Raw genomic sequence first — 18,704 nt, forward strand, 5'->3', positions numbered from 1 at the left:
ATCAAAGCTGGTTAGTCCTTTACATATTTCTACTTAAAAGAAATTGTACAATGTTCTATTACAAGTTTCCTAAAGCAAATTCCAAATACATAGGAACTAGTTTGCTAGGAAAATTGTGCAGGAAATGTAAATGCTACACATCATGAAGAAAATCGAAGTTGGTTAGTCCTTTACATATTTCTACTTAAAAGAAATTGGACAATGTTCTATCAAAAGTTTCCTAAAGCAAAAAGTGTGCAGGAAATGCAAATGCTACACATCATGAAGAAAATCAAAGCTGGTTAGTCCTTTACATATTTCTACTTAAAAGAAATTGGACAATGTTCTATTAAAAGTTTTCTAGATCAAGTAAATTCGATGAGGCGATTAGCGAGATGTAATTTAAGTTTTTTGTAACTTTTGGAGGTTTCAGGTAAATCGGCATTGGGCCGTGTTCGACGCCATTTTACACGAAATCCTCCGTTCGAAGGATCGCTAATTATCTTCCACCGTGGCTTACCAACGGTACGCTTCTAAGCCAGTGGGCTGGGCGTCCTCCTGGTTCAGCTGGCTAGAAATGGTCACGTAAGACGCTGGAACCATCTTGGCTATTCCATTTTTTCTCCTTTTTTCGGCTCGCTTAGAACCCACAATTAATTATATTTCCGAAGATTTTTCTGACCTCGAGTTGATGGATTTTACAAAGGAAGAGAATGAAACTCGCTGCTGAGGATTCTTCTCTTCCTAGAACTTCACGTGTTTACGTTTATTCGCTCGTTTCCAACGTTTACTTTTTCTCATATTTCAAGCTACTTATTTCGCATGAAATGAATTTTTTTCCAAGCTCCTCTTCCATGAAGCTTTTTCAAGATTACTTTAATGTTGCACAATTTATTTCACGAATACAGAGACGAAGAAGAAGAAGATCGTAATTGAGACTGCGATCAACGACGCAAGACAAATAATTGTTCATAAATCAGCGGAATTTCATGAGATGCGCGGCAGCATGTAGCGAACGCATTAAATATTTATGCACTCGTCAGGAATCTAGCGAATTTCCTAAGTGGTTCTCTCTGGACAATCATTAATCGTTGTGCACGATCGTGGAACACTCGATGACATTATTCTTACGGAGTTTCAGCAAATATTCCGTTGCTGCAAAAACAAATCCAACAAGCAAGGTGAGTAATGTACAAACGAACAGACCGAAAAGATTCGTTGGCAAACGTTACGTTCCACCAATGTGCAACGTTTCATTGCAAGCTTCCGCTGCAACATATTTCTCCTATGAAATATCCCGTAAATTCCAGCGAAGAATTTTACAAATCTCAAACTTCACACGAATCTGTTTACCCTGTATTCGCAATTCGATGCACTCCACTTCATTCTGATTAAATAGATGCTAGAAACCAGTCCCAGTAGTCGAGTAAAGTAACACGAAATCACGCTGAGTAAACTACGTGGATCAGATGCGTGAAAAAATGGCAGACTACTATTAACCTTACGGTATCCACGTCACCGATACCCATCGCTATTAACAGACTTATCAATATTAATATTAAGCAGCTTATTAATATTAACGAGCACGAGCCGGCGAATCGGCGAGTTGGCCGCAGGAGGACTCGAAGAATTATCGAGAAATTGCATCCCAGTAGAACAAGACAGTCCGGGACAGAACGAAATAGATAGGCTGCTCTAAGGGGCCAAGCCAGTCATCATTAATATTATAGTGCAGCGGCGCTCATCGCATCAGATCTATGCCGACCTCTTTCTGTCCATGTCTGATCCACGTAGATCCACGCAGAGTTCCGAAGGCCAAACGCATCAAAGGGCCCACGGCCACCACCTTCCTTCTTTCGTTTCTTCCAGCGATGCTTGTGGTGGTCGCGGAACGTGCGCCACTACAGTTCCACGTCACTGCCAGACCTTGCGTTCATTATATAGTCTTGATCCTAACCTTAAATTGATGACTATCTGTCCACCTGAAAATACGAGATATCAGTACATCCGGTCCGAACTGATAGTCTTGAAGACCTGATGGTCTAGAAGACCAGTCTTGCTCGACTCTCGTACGCGGCTTCGTGCATAATAATTAAGAATTACGGGGAATAATTAAGAGGAAGACTGGCGAGGGACCAGTTGTGAGATGCGACAGGATAGTGGACCACCTCCGGGCAACGTGCTGCTTTATATTTATTAAGCGATGTCTCCGCGACGAGGGAAGAGATTGGAAGCGCCGAACAGATCGTGCGCCCCTTCGAGATCCATTTCGTGATGGAAGCTTGATTTGCATAACTATATTGGGTGCGAGATTGTACAGTCTTTAGGTTGTTCTGCAACGATAGAAGATAGTATAGGAGATTTTACGATTGAGGATCGAAGAATCGTATAGTAGAATAGTAGAATATAGTAAACCTCTGTTTCTACGAACTCTATTTGCTTGAATGAAATTTTAGTTAGCGCTCAATTATACCTACTATTGTTAATTGAATCCATTTATCTTACTTGTGTGTATGAAACGAAGAGCGACGTGTAGTGGAAAGAATCAACGAGCTTCTGTTACATGAACTCTAATTATATGTGTAAAGTACTTGTCTCGCAAAAGGTTTATGTAAACTTGAATCTGCGCTAATGCGTGTTGAAAATACAACTAAGATCGCCTCCTAGCCATCTGTAAATACGTATAACAAAAATTAGATCACTTTCCTATACGAAATCCTCATGAAAAATAGCTTCATCTTCAACATTCACATACCAAAGTCAATTAATCCACGTAAGCGAAAACCTTCACTTTTTTAACGGCTAAAGAGTCCAACAAAGAAAAGGAAATATCTAAAGCGGTGAATCACAAAAGATACCAACGTCCTGAGCCATAAAGTTAGACGTTCCAGGCAGACAAGTTCTGATCAGAGTGACAACTGATGCGGAATTAGCATGATTTGTATCGAACGTGCCTCTGCATAGCTCCTCCCTCTTCAGTGCCTCTTTCTGCCGGCGTGCGGCGACGTTTCCAGCTGTCGGAGGATCCATCGTGATCGAGGACGTGCCATCAGTCACCAGCGACGAATCCGACGAGGGTTGCGCTGTTTGCGCCAACTCTCTGTTCAGTTAACCCCGTTCGTTTGCTCCGTTAACCACTCGACGTGACGACGCCTAAGCGATTTCGTACTGCACCACGAAACGATTTCTTGAACGTTTGCATAGTGATGGAAGTGACGATTTTATTATCGAGGCGCCATCAGTCTGCATGATTTTATGACAGTCGATCGTTTCTGTACATTTTGTTATTTAAAATTGATCTACAGTTGCAGTTGGCATTTCTTGCAACTTTTTCTTTGGACTATTCTTCCTCTAACTCGTTTCCTGTGCCTTTTAAAACTCATAGAAATACCTCCAGATGTAAATATGAGTGGTATCTTCGTGGAAGGAAGATTGGAAAAGTAGGTGGAACTTGTAGGTATTTGTTTTGTGATGCTTGATAACATTGTTCACATTTAGCGTTTTCTTCTGCCTGGACAATTGGAATAGTAAATTAATAAAAAACAGTAATAAAATGAAGTTGACAGTTGAAGGAATTCTGACACATCTAAATTAAGGAAGAGAAAGTAATGTTTTATTTTATTTTTACTTCACTTCGCTTAGTGTTCTTCTAACTTGTTTCCTGTGCCTTTTAAAATTCATAGAAATATCACCAGATGTAAATATGAGTGGTATCTTCGTGGAAGGAAGGTTGGAAAAGTAGGTGGAACTTGTAGGTATTTGTTTTGTGATGCTTGATAACATTGTTCGCATTTAGCGTTTTCTTCTGCCTGGACAATTGGAATAGTAAATTAATAAGAAACAGTAATAAAATGAAGTTGACAATTGAAGGAATTCTAACACATCTAAATTAAGGAAGAGAAAGTAATGTTTTATTTTATTTTCACTTCACTTCGCTTAGTGTTCTTCTAACTTGTTTCCTGTGCCTTTTAAAACTCATAGAAATACCACCAGATGTAAATATGAGTGGTATCTTCGTGGAAGGAAGATTGGAAAAGTAGATGGAACTTGTAGGTATTTATTTTGTGATTCTTGATAACATTGTTCACATTTAGCGTTTTCTTCCGCCTGGACAATTGGAATAGTAAATTAATAAGAAACAGTAATAAAATGAAGTTGACAATTGAAGGAATTCTGACACATCTAAATTAAGGAAGAGAAAGTAATGTTTTATTTTATTTTCACTTCACTTCGCTTAGTGTTCTTCTAACTTGTTTCCTGTGCCTTTTAAAACTCATAGAAATACCACCAGATGTAAATATGAGTGGTATCCTCGTGGAAGGAAGATTGGAAAAGTAGGTGGAACTTGTAGGTATTTGTTTTGTGATGCTTGATAACATTGTTCACATTTAGCGTTTTCTTCTGCCTGGACAATTGAAATAGTAAATTAATAAAAAACAGTAATAAAATGAAGTTGACAATTGAAGAAATTGTAAAAGTAATGTTTTATTTTATTCTCACTTCACTTCGCTTAGTGTTGTACGTGACCATGGTTAAGGGTATTTAGTGTGGCATTCAGAAGATTGAGCTTTTTGTCAAGATAAACAATCTAAATACAATAGTGTATAGAAAGATTGTAGTGCTGACAGTGATCAATGATTGGCTACGAACAAACAAAAGGTGACTGCAACATTAGCCTTAAGATTTATTGCGATCAACTTAATCCACTGGATATTCAATTAAACTCCTTCCCGTTGTCATTAAAAGCAATAAATTACCGAAACCAATCGGTTTTCAGAAATAGATTCTACAGAGAGCCATTATAGAAAAAATGACAAGACTTTTTTCTCTTATTAAAGCTACGCGATGTGGACAACGCTGTTTCATCAACTGCGCGATGGTAAACAACGAAACGTCCTTTCGAGAATTACTTAATAGGAAGAGAATGTATGAATGGACTAAACGCGGACGATTTGCAACTAATAAAACGGTTGAACCGCAGTATTTTTAATGCAGCGCGGTACAATCCTGCCGGCTAATGAGTAACTGGTGTCAAGCTGGAATGTTAATCGGCTAGAATTCATCAATCATTTGCACGAAGAAAATGTGGAACGACGTAATTTACGAAAACTAATCAGATACGTACGCATTATAACAAGAAAACGAACAGATATAAATCATAATTAGACCGTTGCAAAAAGTCTGGACTCGATATCGTTTCCATCGTACCTTTTTTTCAGTCTCTCTTTTAATCTTCTCTTTTCTAACCCTTCTGTGAAGAAAGCGGCAATTATTACACACGTTGATGGGCCATAATTTGTGAAACTATATTACCTTTGACATTGTTCCCAGTCGCAGTTCAAAAAGCAGCTATTTCGGTTTTTGATTAGAACTTTTCAACAACGTTGAAATAAAACGCCAACATGACAAATCCATTTTCGTTAATTGCTTCATTTCAAACAATTTATTACACTCGCAGCTATAAATTTCCTGAAAGTAAGCGATATATCTGTGAAATTTACCATAACGTTAATAATACAAGTTAAGTAAACAATCTACCAAAGAAACATTTTTGGAACATTCAATAGGATGCAAAAGTACTGTATGTAATTCCACAATCAATTAAAAGGACAATTGTGGTAATCGAATCGATTATTAATCGAATAGATCGATTATCGAATAGAATCGATTATTAAATTTTAAAATTGCTTGTCATATTTTTCTGCGATTTTCTATGTTATAAAAACATAATACTTCTTGACAATTAATAAAACTAATTATTTTAGAGCATCGTCCAAAGCTATCCTTTAAAAGATCAATCTCTCCTCGATATTTCCAGAATGACATCAACGATCTTTCACATATTCCCAGAAGCAGCAAAAAGAGAAGAAACTCCCTGATATCGAGGTAACGCGAACAATAGCATCACGTAATATCCAGCAGCAACGTTTCATGGAAGAAACATCAAGCTCGTAACGGCGAAAGCGCAAGGTGTCGCTAGGTTCTCGGCAAATGATTGACAAGCATGGAACTCGGCCGAAGCAAAGGACGCGGCAGAATGAAAAGTAGCAAAGCTATTCCTGCGGTTGGTGTTTCCTCCGGCTGCTCTCGACGCCAGACTCGCCAACCAGCCAACCAGCACCCTCTCCCGCGTGTCAGGCATATCATCAATCTTGTTATGTTTTCTCGCGTACTCGGATGTGGATTTAGACTCGAGACTCCGCCAAGATCTCTAGAATCGTAGGTGAACGCGCCCATCGCGAACCGTTTGTCTTCATTCGACCAAACTGATCAAAACCTGACTGCTGCTCTCTACCGGCGCGACCCATCCGCCGGATGTCGCGAGTGCACCCATTCCAACAAAAATTCCACGAGGAACGCTGCAATTTCTTTTTTGTGAGTGGATCGATGAGAGTTTTGAGTTTTTCAGCGATGTTTTCGTCGTGCTATCACCTTAGTGCGATTGTGGTTAAGAGAAATTGCTCTCCAAGTGGAAAAAGTATTTTTGGAATAGTGGTGTATTTTATTCTTTTTATACGCGAAGCGGTGGAAGTATTGGCTTAAACATGTGTAAAGGTAATTTACATATACATATACGATAATTTTGTAAATGTTCGCTTGATTATTTTACTCACAGTTAATCTCTGTCATTGTTATTCAAGAGACTGAGCTGACTGAATTTTATTCGGGGCTCTTCAGAATTCCAAGGCTGCATTTAATTGGTCATGGTACGATTGTATTTCAGAGCTGTAATACCAATTACAGCGCGATTTCAATTTCATTTCTTCTCCATTCTGATCGACTAAAGCTACGTACATAACTACGATGCAATAACTTCACGCTTCTTTCACTCGGAGATATCAAACGGAATTACAAGTGCAACGTTATTCAATTTACCACGTTCATTCGTAATTAATATAAATAATGCTACTCCGAATGCCAGTCATTTTCCTAGTTATTCCTCCTTCAGAATATCTCTTGCTTAAGATTGAATCGCGTTGCCCCATAATTGGATCAATCATACAGGACATCCCATAAAATATCAAAGTAAATTTCCCCTATCGAATATAAAAAATCTACTTTCAATTTACAATCATTGCTCATACACAATATACGACCAAATAATTTAGCTTCCATAATTTTGGCTTCATAACCTCAATCTAAAATCATGTCCTTAAGATAAGATTCACCTACCATAAAACACCTTGTACCATGTCACCATGCGTTAAACTTAATTTCCACTGATGACGTAATCGCAGCAGACGATCAAATGTGAATCAGGTCATGCTGTTCCCAAACGCTTATTCTGTGATATATCGCATGGAAGCGCAGTTGAATCTCGAGCGCAGGTGCCGCTCGAAAAAGCGCTCGAATAATAAACCTACCGAATGAGAAGCGCGCGAATGCCGTAACGTTCTTGTAAATCGAGTCTAATGGAGAAACGCGCGCATCGAGTTGATGAACGTCCGGTTAGCAGTAACGCGGTTTTTACCGTTTATCCGACACCGTTGGCTCGCGACCATTTTTTTGCAATTTCATATAACTGACGACGTTTTGATGGGGAACAATGTTTACAGGTGAGTTAATGACCTCGAAGTCGAGCTGCTGATTCTAATGAAGAAATTCATGTCGGACCGTTGAGAGAGGCGCTAGCACGCTCTTGTGAAACGAGAGAGTTCTTCTGCCGGCTAAGGACACTTTGATGATGTTTGCGTATTAACTAATGATCCTCTCCACCTATGTGCATTCCCTGATGAAGGAAATTATGGTTGAAATTGATGCGCGCGCCGCTGTTAACGAGCCGCGTGCGTCGCGTGTTGCCATCTTTGGTTTAGGTAAGTGCAGCTGTTCGATGTTTTCCGAAACACGAAATTCGTAAGATTCTTAATACGAATATTTTGTGAATAATATTATGTAATTATGTAGGTCGACGTTACATACGTTCCGAGTTATAATTCAAGTAATTTGAATTTCTTTGGCGATGATTTAAATCTGAATTGGCGAAGATTAATAAAAGAGAAGAATAAAGGTTAATAAAATTTGAAAAGTAATATGCAACAGATTAAGATCCGAGGAATAAGAAAAAATTATATAATTCCTCGAGAATGACGCTAAGGAATAAATAAGTTGCAGGAAGTTAACCGCCATTATAAACATTTCCTCGTTAATCATAACGACCGGTGCATTGAAACATGCTTCATCGACCTTTGAGCAGGTTTTCTATTAGTCGTGCTCGAGTTTTTCCACGGCTAGCAATTCGCTCTGAATTGCAGATTTTCCATTTTCTTAATTGCAACGCGCGCTGTCACCCCTTTTTTCTTCCTATCGTCCAGGCAATCTGTAATGTGTCAGGATTACATACCGCGATTAGGTACTCACATATCGCAAATACATTAATACACTTTATCGATGGCTTACCTTGATCATTTTTTTACAATGCAAACGGTTTAAACAAGATTTATTTAAAATATAGTCGCATCCCGTCAGCGCAACGTTAAGTATGTGAATTAATCATCATAAATTATTATTTTATAAGAATAAATTAATTTTTCTGTAGGTTTAAGTAAAAGCGTAAATAACTTTGATCTTCACCTTACTTGATTGAGATACGATTACCTGATCACGAGATACTAAAAGTCATCTAACTTACTACAATCTTCTTAATAGTTATCGAATTGCGAATTTTATAAATGGGCTGTGGATTTTTATGCAAATTCATATTTTTATGAACACAACTGAAAAATAGAATCTATATCGTTACTCTGAATAATTCATATATTTTTATAATTCTTGAATTTCGATAAATACACAGCCAATTTATAAAAATACTATTTTACAAGGATATTTGATTGTAATCATAAGTAGCAAAAATGTAAGAAACTTCCATTATCATTATGTCGTTCTCGATTGAAACAAGGTCAATCAGGAATATTATTGTACAAATAGAATTAATAATCAGAAATATAAAAAAATTATTGAGCTTGTAACTTGATCTTCAGCGATGATCCGCCACGCAATGTATTACATTTGATCTAATTTTACAATTCCGCTGTTCAGCTCGTTTACACGTTATCGATGGTATCACAAACATTGACTAACATTAGAAATAAAAACGAGTCGAGTTGCTCAATAATATCTACTCTCTAACAAGTTTCCATTCCATCGCATTCCAAGTACAATTTCACACAAAGGAAATCACTGGTCATTTAGAAAAATGTGCAGCGCGTTTGCCGCCATGAAACATTCTTTTTCCATCTGAATCGTTACGAAATCTTTGGATTTTTTCCCCCTTTACCTTCGCTCGGTTGTTACGAGCTCGCGCGCCTATGGATAGTGGGCAGGCTACTCGACCGGTAATTACGGCCGTGTATGCACTTCATTAGCACTTACGAACGGTTGCGTAACGACCGGCATGTCATTTTAATGTGAGCACGATCAAAGATTAATGGACGCGTCGCAGCCGTTACCGAAGGATGCAAGAAAACGCGCGCGCGAACGCTACGGCTTCTCTTATGGTCGACCGTGAATAAAAGGATAGGATCTCGAATTGAAAAAGATGAAACGACGGGCCGACTCTTACGCCGTGAACGAATCATTTTCTTTGTCGCTCTTCTGGAAAACGCAATCGGCTTAAATTCGACGTTTTTGTCGGATTGAATCTGGACAACGAGGATTCTTTAGACATTTAAAAATATCAGATAAATTGCATAGTTGTGTGGACTATGTTTGTAATGGATGAACATTTATAGAATCGCTTACTTAATATTATTACAGATTCTTTGAAAATATGCCTTTCTGTATTCGGTATTCTTTATCTATCTAGAAGCTGTAATGCATCTGAATTCTCAAGAAAGTACATATTTCAACCTCAATTTAAGAATACTATAATCTTCATTGTACAGACAATTAATATACGAATAATAGATTCAATTCATCCTTATTATTCTCCTATTACAAAACGCATATTCAAAGCCTAATTTTAGCTGAATCTTTGTTATACAAATAGTTATCATTGAACAAATAAAAAATGAATTCCCAACCGACTTCTCTAGATCTTCAGCATTCTTTGCAACATTACACAATTACCGAATTAATTGTAGAAAGTAAGAAACGTTTAACAGGCTAACAAACCACGAAAATAGCGAACTTTCTAAATGCATCGAAACATACAATATTTCATTCATATTAAAAATAATCGACTCCCACAATATGTAATGAAACTTTGAACCCGCTTGTACGACCGTTGGTACAAGAATGTGCACGCTATAATGCAATGTGTGCATCGTGGCGTCAAGTCGGGTCGCCAATTGTAGAGCGCGGTTCATCGTCTACTAGCCTTTCTCTCTCAGTGTATTGTGTGTAGTCGTGGAATCGCGACGAGTTGCTATTAATAACGGTCATTAATTCTTGATCGCCTCTAACAGATTTTTTTTTTACATGGTAGAATCAGTTCGCATAGTTGAAGAACGCGTGGTTGAAAAACGATCGCGAGCAACGAACATGATGTAAGTCTTGTTAGACTACCAGCGTTATTTGCGAGTAATTGCATACCGGGATTAATGAAGACGTTCTCGCTTATGGCAACTGCGTTCTTGCCCCTCGCGATCTTCCGAACGAAGATCGTTCAACGAGAGGAAACGCTTGCAATTCGAAGTATTCCGCGTAACTGTGACTTTAATGATAAAATTCTTCGATCAAGGGAACGAAATATGCTAGAGAAATCGTGTTACAGTAAGTTGATTGGAGACGTTTATACTACGCAATACGAATTGTTGGAAATTTGCCACAGTAAATTGATTTTTATCGTATTTTTAGAGTACTGTTTGCGCCGTTGTTTACATTGAAGATTAGTTTTAAGATTCTTAAAATAGTTATTGGTTCTAATCCAGTTTGATCTATTTAACTAGTCATCTCGACATTCTAGTTGCGATACGCTCTCTTGTATGCACTTGAGTGACTTTCGGTTTCGTTAATCAATTTCTTATAACCGATTGATGTTTTGAACCTTTTTCTGTTTCAAGAATTTCGTATGAACTCGTAAATTGTGCAATAAAAAATACATTAAATGAAGAAACGGTCGAAAAATTATAAGAGATGATGATTAAAAGTACTCCAAAGATCTATCTAAAACAATAAATTTCATACGTTTTTAAGTAAGTGAAATTGAAATGTCCTCGACATAATTTTTCGACGTCGATATACAATAATTGGATAATTGCATTGAGATGTACACGCAAAAAGTGTGACCGTTGTTTCGAGACCGCTGTAGCTCTGTATGCACCACACAAACCTCTCTAGAACCGAATTTGTCGCCTCTTATCAAACAAATTCGGATCTACAGGGTAGATGTAGAGCATTAACTGGGCCTTCTCATATCGGCACATAAATCTTACGACACATGTTCTCTTTCCTTATAAGCTCCTTTACGATTTTTAGTAATGCACGTGCCGCTTTTAACTTCTTCGTTGGCCCAGTATGTGATCGAAGGTGTTCAACTGTCGTCTGTTGCAGTTCAGCTCGTTCACCTGAAAATATTTTGAGATCAGTATGCTGAAATTTATCATTGAATTTAACAAACTTAAAAGCATAGTGTCTACAAGCAGTTTTTATCTAATACATGCGTTTCGATACGAATTATTCTGTTGCTGTTCCAAGAAGCGAGATGCCTCTGAAAGGATTCGATGAACAGTTAAAAACTGGCGCTCTCACTAGCCAGGATCGAGAGTTGAAGCGCGAAGTCACTCGAGAATAGACCTGTTATGTCAAGTCACCGTTACAACGAACAGGGAAGCATCTATTTCTGCTAAACGTATCGCGAAACGAATATTCTCACAAAGGAAACCTGGCTCGATTGCAATTTTCAGAAAAATTATCAATCAAAGTAAAAAAAAAAACTAAACGATATTTAATATAAAAATTTCTAACGGGAAGCTAACTTTAGCATTTCAAAGGATTTCGATTTCTAATCCAAGCAAATGTTTACAATTCTACATTCAAAAATTCTATGTTTCACCTAAAAATTCATCATACTTTCTTTTAAACTAACCTAAACTAAAACTCAACCCTTGAATGCGCCGCAAAGTTGTAACCCTAAGTTCAGCAAACAACGCTCAACAGTTAGTTAACAAAGAGTAATATTATTATTTCCATGTTCTCGAAGAAACTTTCTAAACATAGATCGAGTCGATGCATTCAAAGTAAGCCACGAATCATCGAAGCCAGAAACGTAATGGCGGCGCCGGTTCGTTCTCTACTCGAAGGTTTCGATACGCCGTTAAAGATAAATCCTGTTATGTCACTTGGCACACTTCTCGGACGTATATCATAGCAGGTTATCTTAGCGACAATAATCATATTACACCTGCACTACCGATAGTGATTGATGCTCGTCCCTGAGTTCGAAAGCACCTGAGCGTTAACGGCTCGCGGATGACACAGCTGAATGCAGGCAAGGCCGTGTTCTCCTTCGTCCTCTTTCTCCTCCCATTCCTTAGCGGTACAGCTCCTTTTATTTGAGCACGCGTGTCGATGTACCTTGCGTTTCCAGGTTACTTGGTCATCGCTGTTGTGTTTACCTGAAAATCAACGCGGGAACCTCGTTAGATTCGTTGTCTCTTCGTCCAACTTCGTTATACGGATAACAACAAAATGTGGATTGATCTTTTAAATGGATTTTGTTATTAGAATGTTGGTAATGAAAGGAAGAGGAGACAGAGGTATAAGAAGATTGAGTTCGGGAAGCGTTTTAGGACAAATTCACCAAAGTACGCTGCATTGCAAATACATGCATGTCAAGAGAACACTTTGAAGGTGTATTTAATGTGTAATTTAAGAAATATTTAAGAGATTGAAAATGTTAATGTTGTGAGTAAACTGCGTTTATGACAGATTTAAGGATGCAAAAATATATGTATGTATATAACATGGAGAAATATATAAAATATCCAAAGTATAGTCTATTATCTACGTAAATATTTGCAGGTTAATTAGAAGAGTTATTCCATTCGAATTGTACAAATATAGAAGATTAATTTGCAGGATTAGGTGTGTTTCGTAGATTGTCAAAATATTTAACCTAACGAGGTTATTTCGCCTGGAAAATTGAAATCGATAGGTTTGCGAGATTCTTCGAGGGTTAGTCCTCTCAAAACCTAGTCTTCCCTTTACGAATTGGGATTAACTGGAATTAAGGCAGGTCGAGTCAAAAACCTGGCGTTAAAGTAGACGTTTTATTTGTATGTTTAAGATCTAACGATTTTCAAAACTTCCAATTACAAAGAAGAAGCTCCTTAATCTTCGAAGACTTCCGAATATTATGCCAATTTACGATTGCTAATACACCGTTCGAGCCGTTCGAGTGAGAGGTTATATTTTAACAAGCTTGTCAGAAACTTTAATCCCTCGAAAGACGACTTTGACGATGACATCCGAAACGATTCCTTGGACGCATACATATTTCTCGCCAGACGTTGATTTGTTCCCATGGGAAGGTTGTAATCTCTCCATGGGGATCAATAAGTCAACACGAATATATACCTAAAGAAGCTCGATCACTTTTGTCTAGGCTTCTGATTACCTAAAAAAACATTCGGAATTTTTCAAATTGAGAAACGTATATTGCGATTACATAACCTATAATATTATCCCAAATAATAACTTTCCAGAATATTTAATACTCCTTTAAACTAGCCGAATAAGATATACATGACAATCTTGAAAATTTACTCCTAATAGTTGCATAAATAACTGGAAAGACATATTTATAATTTTTAGGCGAATAATTTTTTAGCTAAAACTGAGTAAACCATATTTCAATTCCACAATCCATAGAATCAACACTATTTCTTCATGGAATTTTAATAATATTCAGCACTTCTTAAGTCTAACCAAAAAAGATATAGATATGTAGCGGTACATGAGCTAGAGGACAATTCGCTGTTGTTTTGCCTCGCAGTATCAATATCGTTAAAATATACAGAATGTAATAATAAACCAACTCCGGGCAAAGCAATGTCGTCGCCACGTGTAACCGTCTAACAAAGGCGAATGGAAATGTATCCCCTCGACCAGTATAAACAAACATGATCGTAAGATGATCTGTTTTTCGGTCTCAGTCTCGATTTTATTAGCGATTAGCACACAGTCTTTAGCGAACATTATTGTAACGACCCGTAGCGACTCTGTATTTATAATTATTTTAAAATATATTTGATAAATTATGTTAAAATATATTTTAAAATATATTTGATAAATTATTTTAAAATATATTTAAAAATATATTTAATATATATTTAAAATATATTTTAAAATATATTTTGAAATATATATATAAACATCGAGTAATCTCGTCATTAAACTATCACACGACCAACCATCCTCCCCAGATATATGGGTCTATTGAATAATACCAAAACTACGAACTATTTAAAAAAAAATAATGATAATAATAAATACAATGAGAATCGTCGAATTTTCGAAGCGTAGAGGGCGTACTCCTGCAGGAAAAGCTCAGCATTCGATAGGTGGAGCGTCGTCGAGTTTCACGATGTCTCCCTCTATCGATTCACCCCCTGGCACGCCATTACTGGCTACGCGGACCGATGTCGGCGACGCTATTATCGTTGCCCCCGCCCCTCCACCGTATTCGCATAATTATCGGTATTAGAACTGTTGCGCAACGGCCGTTGAAAGCTTTCTCGTTGGACTTAACATACGATCGCATAATGGAACTCATGTGAACGACATACACACGCCAATTTCAATACCCTAGAAAATACGATTCGCGGCATGTTGCACGAGCAAATGGGGAGCAGATAATAAGAAAATATGTTACGCATGAAGTACAAATACAGGAAGATTTACATTCCTTGTTGATCAGTTAATAATTACCAGACTGTGGATTTTTAAGTGTATATGGAAAGGCATATAGGGCGCAAACATATATAAAATATGAGAAGTATAATAATATTATAATATTTCATAAATGAGATAAATCACTGCTTAGATACCATTTCTTGAATTATTTTCATGAAAATATAAATTTCCATAAATATTATCAACACAGTCTAATAATTTGATTTGGAATAGGAAGTTTAATGTTTAGTTAGTTTAAATAATAATGAGTCACATAGGTGGATATCAATTTTCGGAAATTTCAATCTACTTGAAACTATTAATTGGTAATAGTAAAAGACAGAGGAATAAATGATAATTGTGTGAGGATTGGAATTTAAGTTTAAAAATGTTATTTATATACCTGTGATACGAAGATTTTTGTAGCAGAATGTAGCAGAAATTAGATGAAGTTTGTAATTTGATGGTGAGTGAAGTCACTCCTGAAATAGAGTACAGAGTTAATTTACATTGTCGTTCCCTTTCATTTATATTTACGTACCTGCCGATTGCACAGCGTAATCCAACATCTGCAGAAAATGTTTTGATTCCAACGGTGATGGTCACTTTCAGTATCTAAAATGAACGATTCGAATACATTCAGAATTTCTCTTATACCTGAATTTGCAATTCACTGAATTGAAGGCGTATAAGTTAGAATAAACTCTATTTGAAATGTTGCACAAAGAACATAAATGATATATAGAGTACCGTATAAGTGACGATAAAAGCAGTCGAGTCAGCATCAATCAACCCTTTCACCGCTCGAGCCCCTCTTCAGACAATCGACATCCGCACCCTGCCGCCGCTGAAATATAAACCGACCGTCAAACTTTTACCTCATCAGCGCGTTTTTTAAACGGAAACTTTCACTTTCACACGACGAACGTTTCAACACTGAGAAATGATCGAGAAAATACTATCTTGCGATAAGAGTACAAGTAAAATGAAATGTAGTACGTCACAAACTCTAATCCAAGAAATGTCTACATCTCTAAACAAACATTGCCAAAGTTCTAGAGAACAATATATATTACAATACAAACTACGAAACATAACCACCACATCATAGTGACACACAATGCCAACCGTCAAAAATATAAATTCACATAAACAGTATATAACATTATTGAACGATTTATCACCGGCTTCTGAAAATGCACAAAAGCAATTATCAGGAAAAATTGAAAGAGCAATTCTACCACGATACACCACGATCCACTATATGCCATAGATCCGACAAATCTTCTTCTGAACTTCTCGAGTCCTAACGATGTTCTTCGACAACGCAGCCGTGTTTTCCTGACGATCGATGCACCATCGTGTCGCGGTCAAAGTAGAGTAGATAAGGCCCGGGCAGTTAAGTCGATCCTCCTCAACGTGAGGAATATAAAGAGGAACACCGGCTGGTCTGATGGCTGGACGGGACGTGATGGCTGAACCGACGAATAAACCAATAAACGGCGCAACCATCTGCTTGCCAGCCGGCACATCTCTGTCTCTGTTTCCGTCCCTTTCTCTCTCTCGTTCCACGGCCTTTCGTCCTCTCCATTCTTCTCCCCTCGATGCTTCTCTCTTCCTCACCGTCTCTCCCCCTCGCTCTGTCTCTCTCTCTCTCATACACTGTTCTTGTTCCCCCTTGCTCCCCAAGCAGCGTCGTCACTGGCAGCAGCACCATTTTATGCGATCCTGAAATGAAATCCATGCGAGAGGGCTCAGCATTCGTAGGGAACTCCCGCAGCTTTTATTCCACGACAATGAACGAAGCCATCCAGTTTCCACCGTCTCTTTCTTCCCTTCTTTCACTCTCTCTCTTTTTTCTCTCCCTCACTTTCTCTTCTCTCTCTCTCTTTCGGTTGGTGAAACGCGATTTTCAGTCCGTGTCGGAATTTCCAGCGATAACGCGGGCCCCATGGTTCCTCAAGGGAACCCTCCCTATGGTTTCTATCCACATCCCTGTAGTTTCTCCCTTTCTGGGGTAGCGCAGAGGCAAGTTGCACTGGGTTTGCGAAAATGAAAGTACGGGCCGTAAGATGTTTGAATGGCTGGATAGACAATCGATCGTGAGACTGTTTCCTATCGATGACACAGCGAGATGAAAGTTTGTGTAACTGCGATATGATAGTGTTTGACGAGGTTTCTCTGTGTTGGAATTGATCTTTGCTGAGTTTACATGCTAAATCTTTTGGAAAAGCAGCTTTACATGTTATAAGTAGGATTTTTATGCATTTGTGGAATGCAAATGCACATAACCTAAAAGTATGTATGAAATGTGTAAAATACAGGTTTCTAGCTGGCTTTACCTAGCTTCCATCTTTTTGCTTATATTCGTAAAAATATGAATTTGCATAATTATCCGCATACTTATCGCAGTATTTATGCGCTGGATTAAACAAGGGATTATGTTACTATATAAAACGTAATTCTAAGTTACGTTTATCTTTGCCCCTTAGTTAGTGGATGATCATGGTTGACGGTGTTTTTCAATGTCGTAACTGGTTTTTATTTTTCAGTGGATTGTTTGAACGATCTGTTTCACGCGTTATACGAGTACCGGAATAAACGAGAAATTATTATATGGGATATAATTGTGGGTCACGTTTATCTTTTTGTGTTAGCTTAAACGTATCTTTAATTTGACACGATAGTAATACTACACGATATTTAATACGATCTTGGAAAGGATACGCGGCAACCAGATCGTAGATCTTTCAGCGGTAAGCTGACCGAGACTATACATTATTCATGATAATTAAACGTAACGAGACTAGGCCGACTCGTAGAATAATGCATGTATCAGGAACAAAGCAGACAACTTGTACATATTATAATAACATCTGTACTGAATATCTAATAATAAGAAAACATAACCAGATTTCAGATCTATAACTAAAACTAACAACTCTACTTCCATTTCCTCGACAATTAAATTGAAGTTTAATAATATATGTATCGTTACAATTGCTGTACAAAAGGTAAAGGGATAAAAAGAAAGAAATAATACCTTGTAAGAGTAAAATTCAGTAAAAGTTAAATTTCGAGCATTTGGAACCGTGTAGCTGGCCAACGAATCGAAGGTCAATCGGCCGCCATTATTCCCTGCCTATTAACTGCTAAGGTCCACGATACCTGCTTCCAGTCAGGACAAGAAAAAAGTTGAACAATAGTATACACCGAGCATCCCTGTTACACTGCCGCAATAAAACTACGCTGCATTCGTAAAACCGGACGCCGAATTCTCGGAAAATTTTCAGGGGCCCGTTAATTTTGCCATTTAACGTAGTGTCCAACGCTGGTCTAAAAATATCTTTCACGGAAAGCAATAAACGCGAAGATTTATTAGTGAAAAATATTTAGACGTTGTTGCTTTATGGTACTAATTTCAAACTTCGCATTGTGAAAGTTGCAAAGCAAACGTTTGAGTAATTTTTTTGAAAGATAGTACGACTCTTTGAAAGATAATAGAAAAGGTTAGGTTGTGTAAAAGTTGGAAAGAAAATTTTGGAGGAACTTGAGTAGAAAGTGTATGTACCTCATTGTTAACATTCTACGTTTTAAGAAAAATGATTATTTCAAGTTTAAAATGTTGTAAGAGACTTTACTTTATAATAATTTTAGAATAATTCCCATAAAAATGCACGCTTCATTGTTAAGTAACAGTCGAAATTCAAAAAATAGTTATGACGCAATGTTGCTCAAACTTTGTATCGCCCTATATAACCTACGACTTCTTTAAATTTACAATTCCGCTGGTAGAACGTATTTATGGCTCGCAATGCACCAATCCAGAATCGATGATAACTTTTTTATCGAGGATCGAGTACAAAAAAGTGACGGATACTCGGAGTCCGGGT

The 18,704-nt window shown here is 37.6% G+C and overlaps 1 long non-coding RNA gene and 1 pseudogene across 1 annotated transcript; both read right to left on the bottom strand.

The window, feature by feature from the left end:
* Positions 1-12,324: 12,324 nt before the first annotated feature.
* LOC117242293 lies at positions 12,325-15,298 on the bottom strand (annotated as a pseudogene).
* Positions 15,299-15,352: 54 nt separating this feature from the next.
* Positions 15,353-16,444, bottom strand: LOC117242291. The gene is made up of 3 exons (XR_004495222.1): positions 16,053-16,444; positions 15,562-15,658; positions 15,353-15,426 (listed from the first exon to the last, which is right to left on the bottom strand). It is a non-coding gene; the product is annotated as an uncharacterized LOC117242291 (long non-coding RNA).
* Between the last annotated feature and the right edge of the window lie 2,260 nt (positions 16,445-18,704).

The sequence above is a fragment of the Bombus vosnesenskii genome, unplaced genomic scaffold (genome assembly GCF_011952255.1).
Source record: "Bombus vosnesenskii isolate JDL3184/JDL3185 unplaced genomic scaffold, Bvos_JDL3184-5_v1.1 scf7180000016273, whole genome shotgun sequence".
Taxonomy (NCBI): Eukaryota; Metazoa; Arthropoda; class Insecta; order Hymenoptera; family Apidae; genus Bombus; species Bombus vosnesenskii.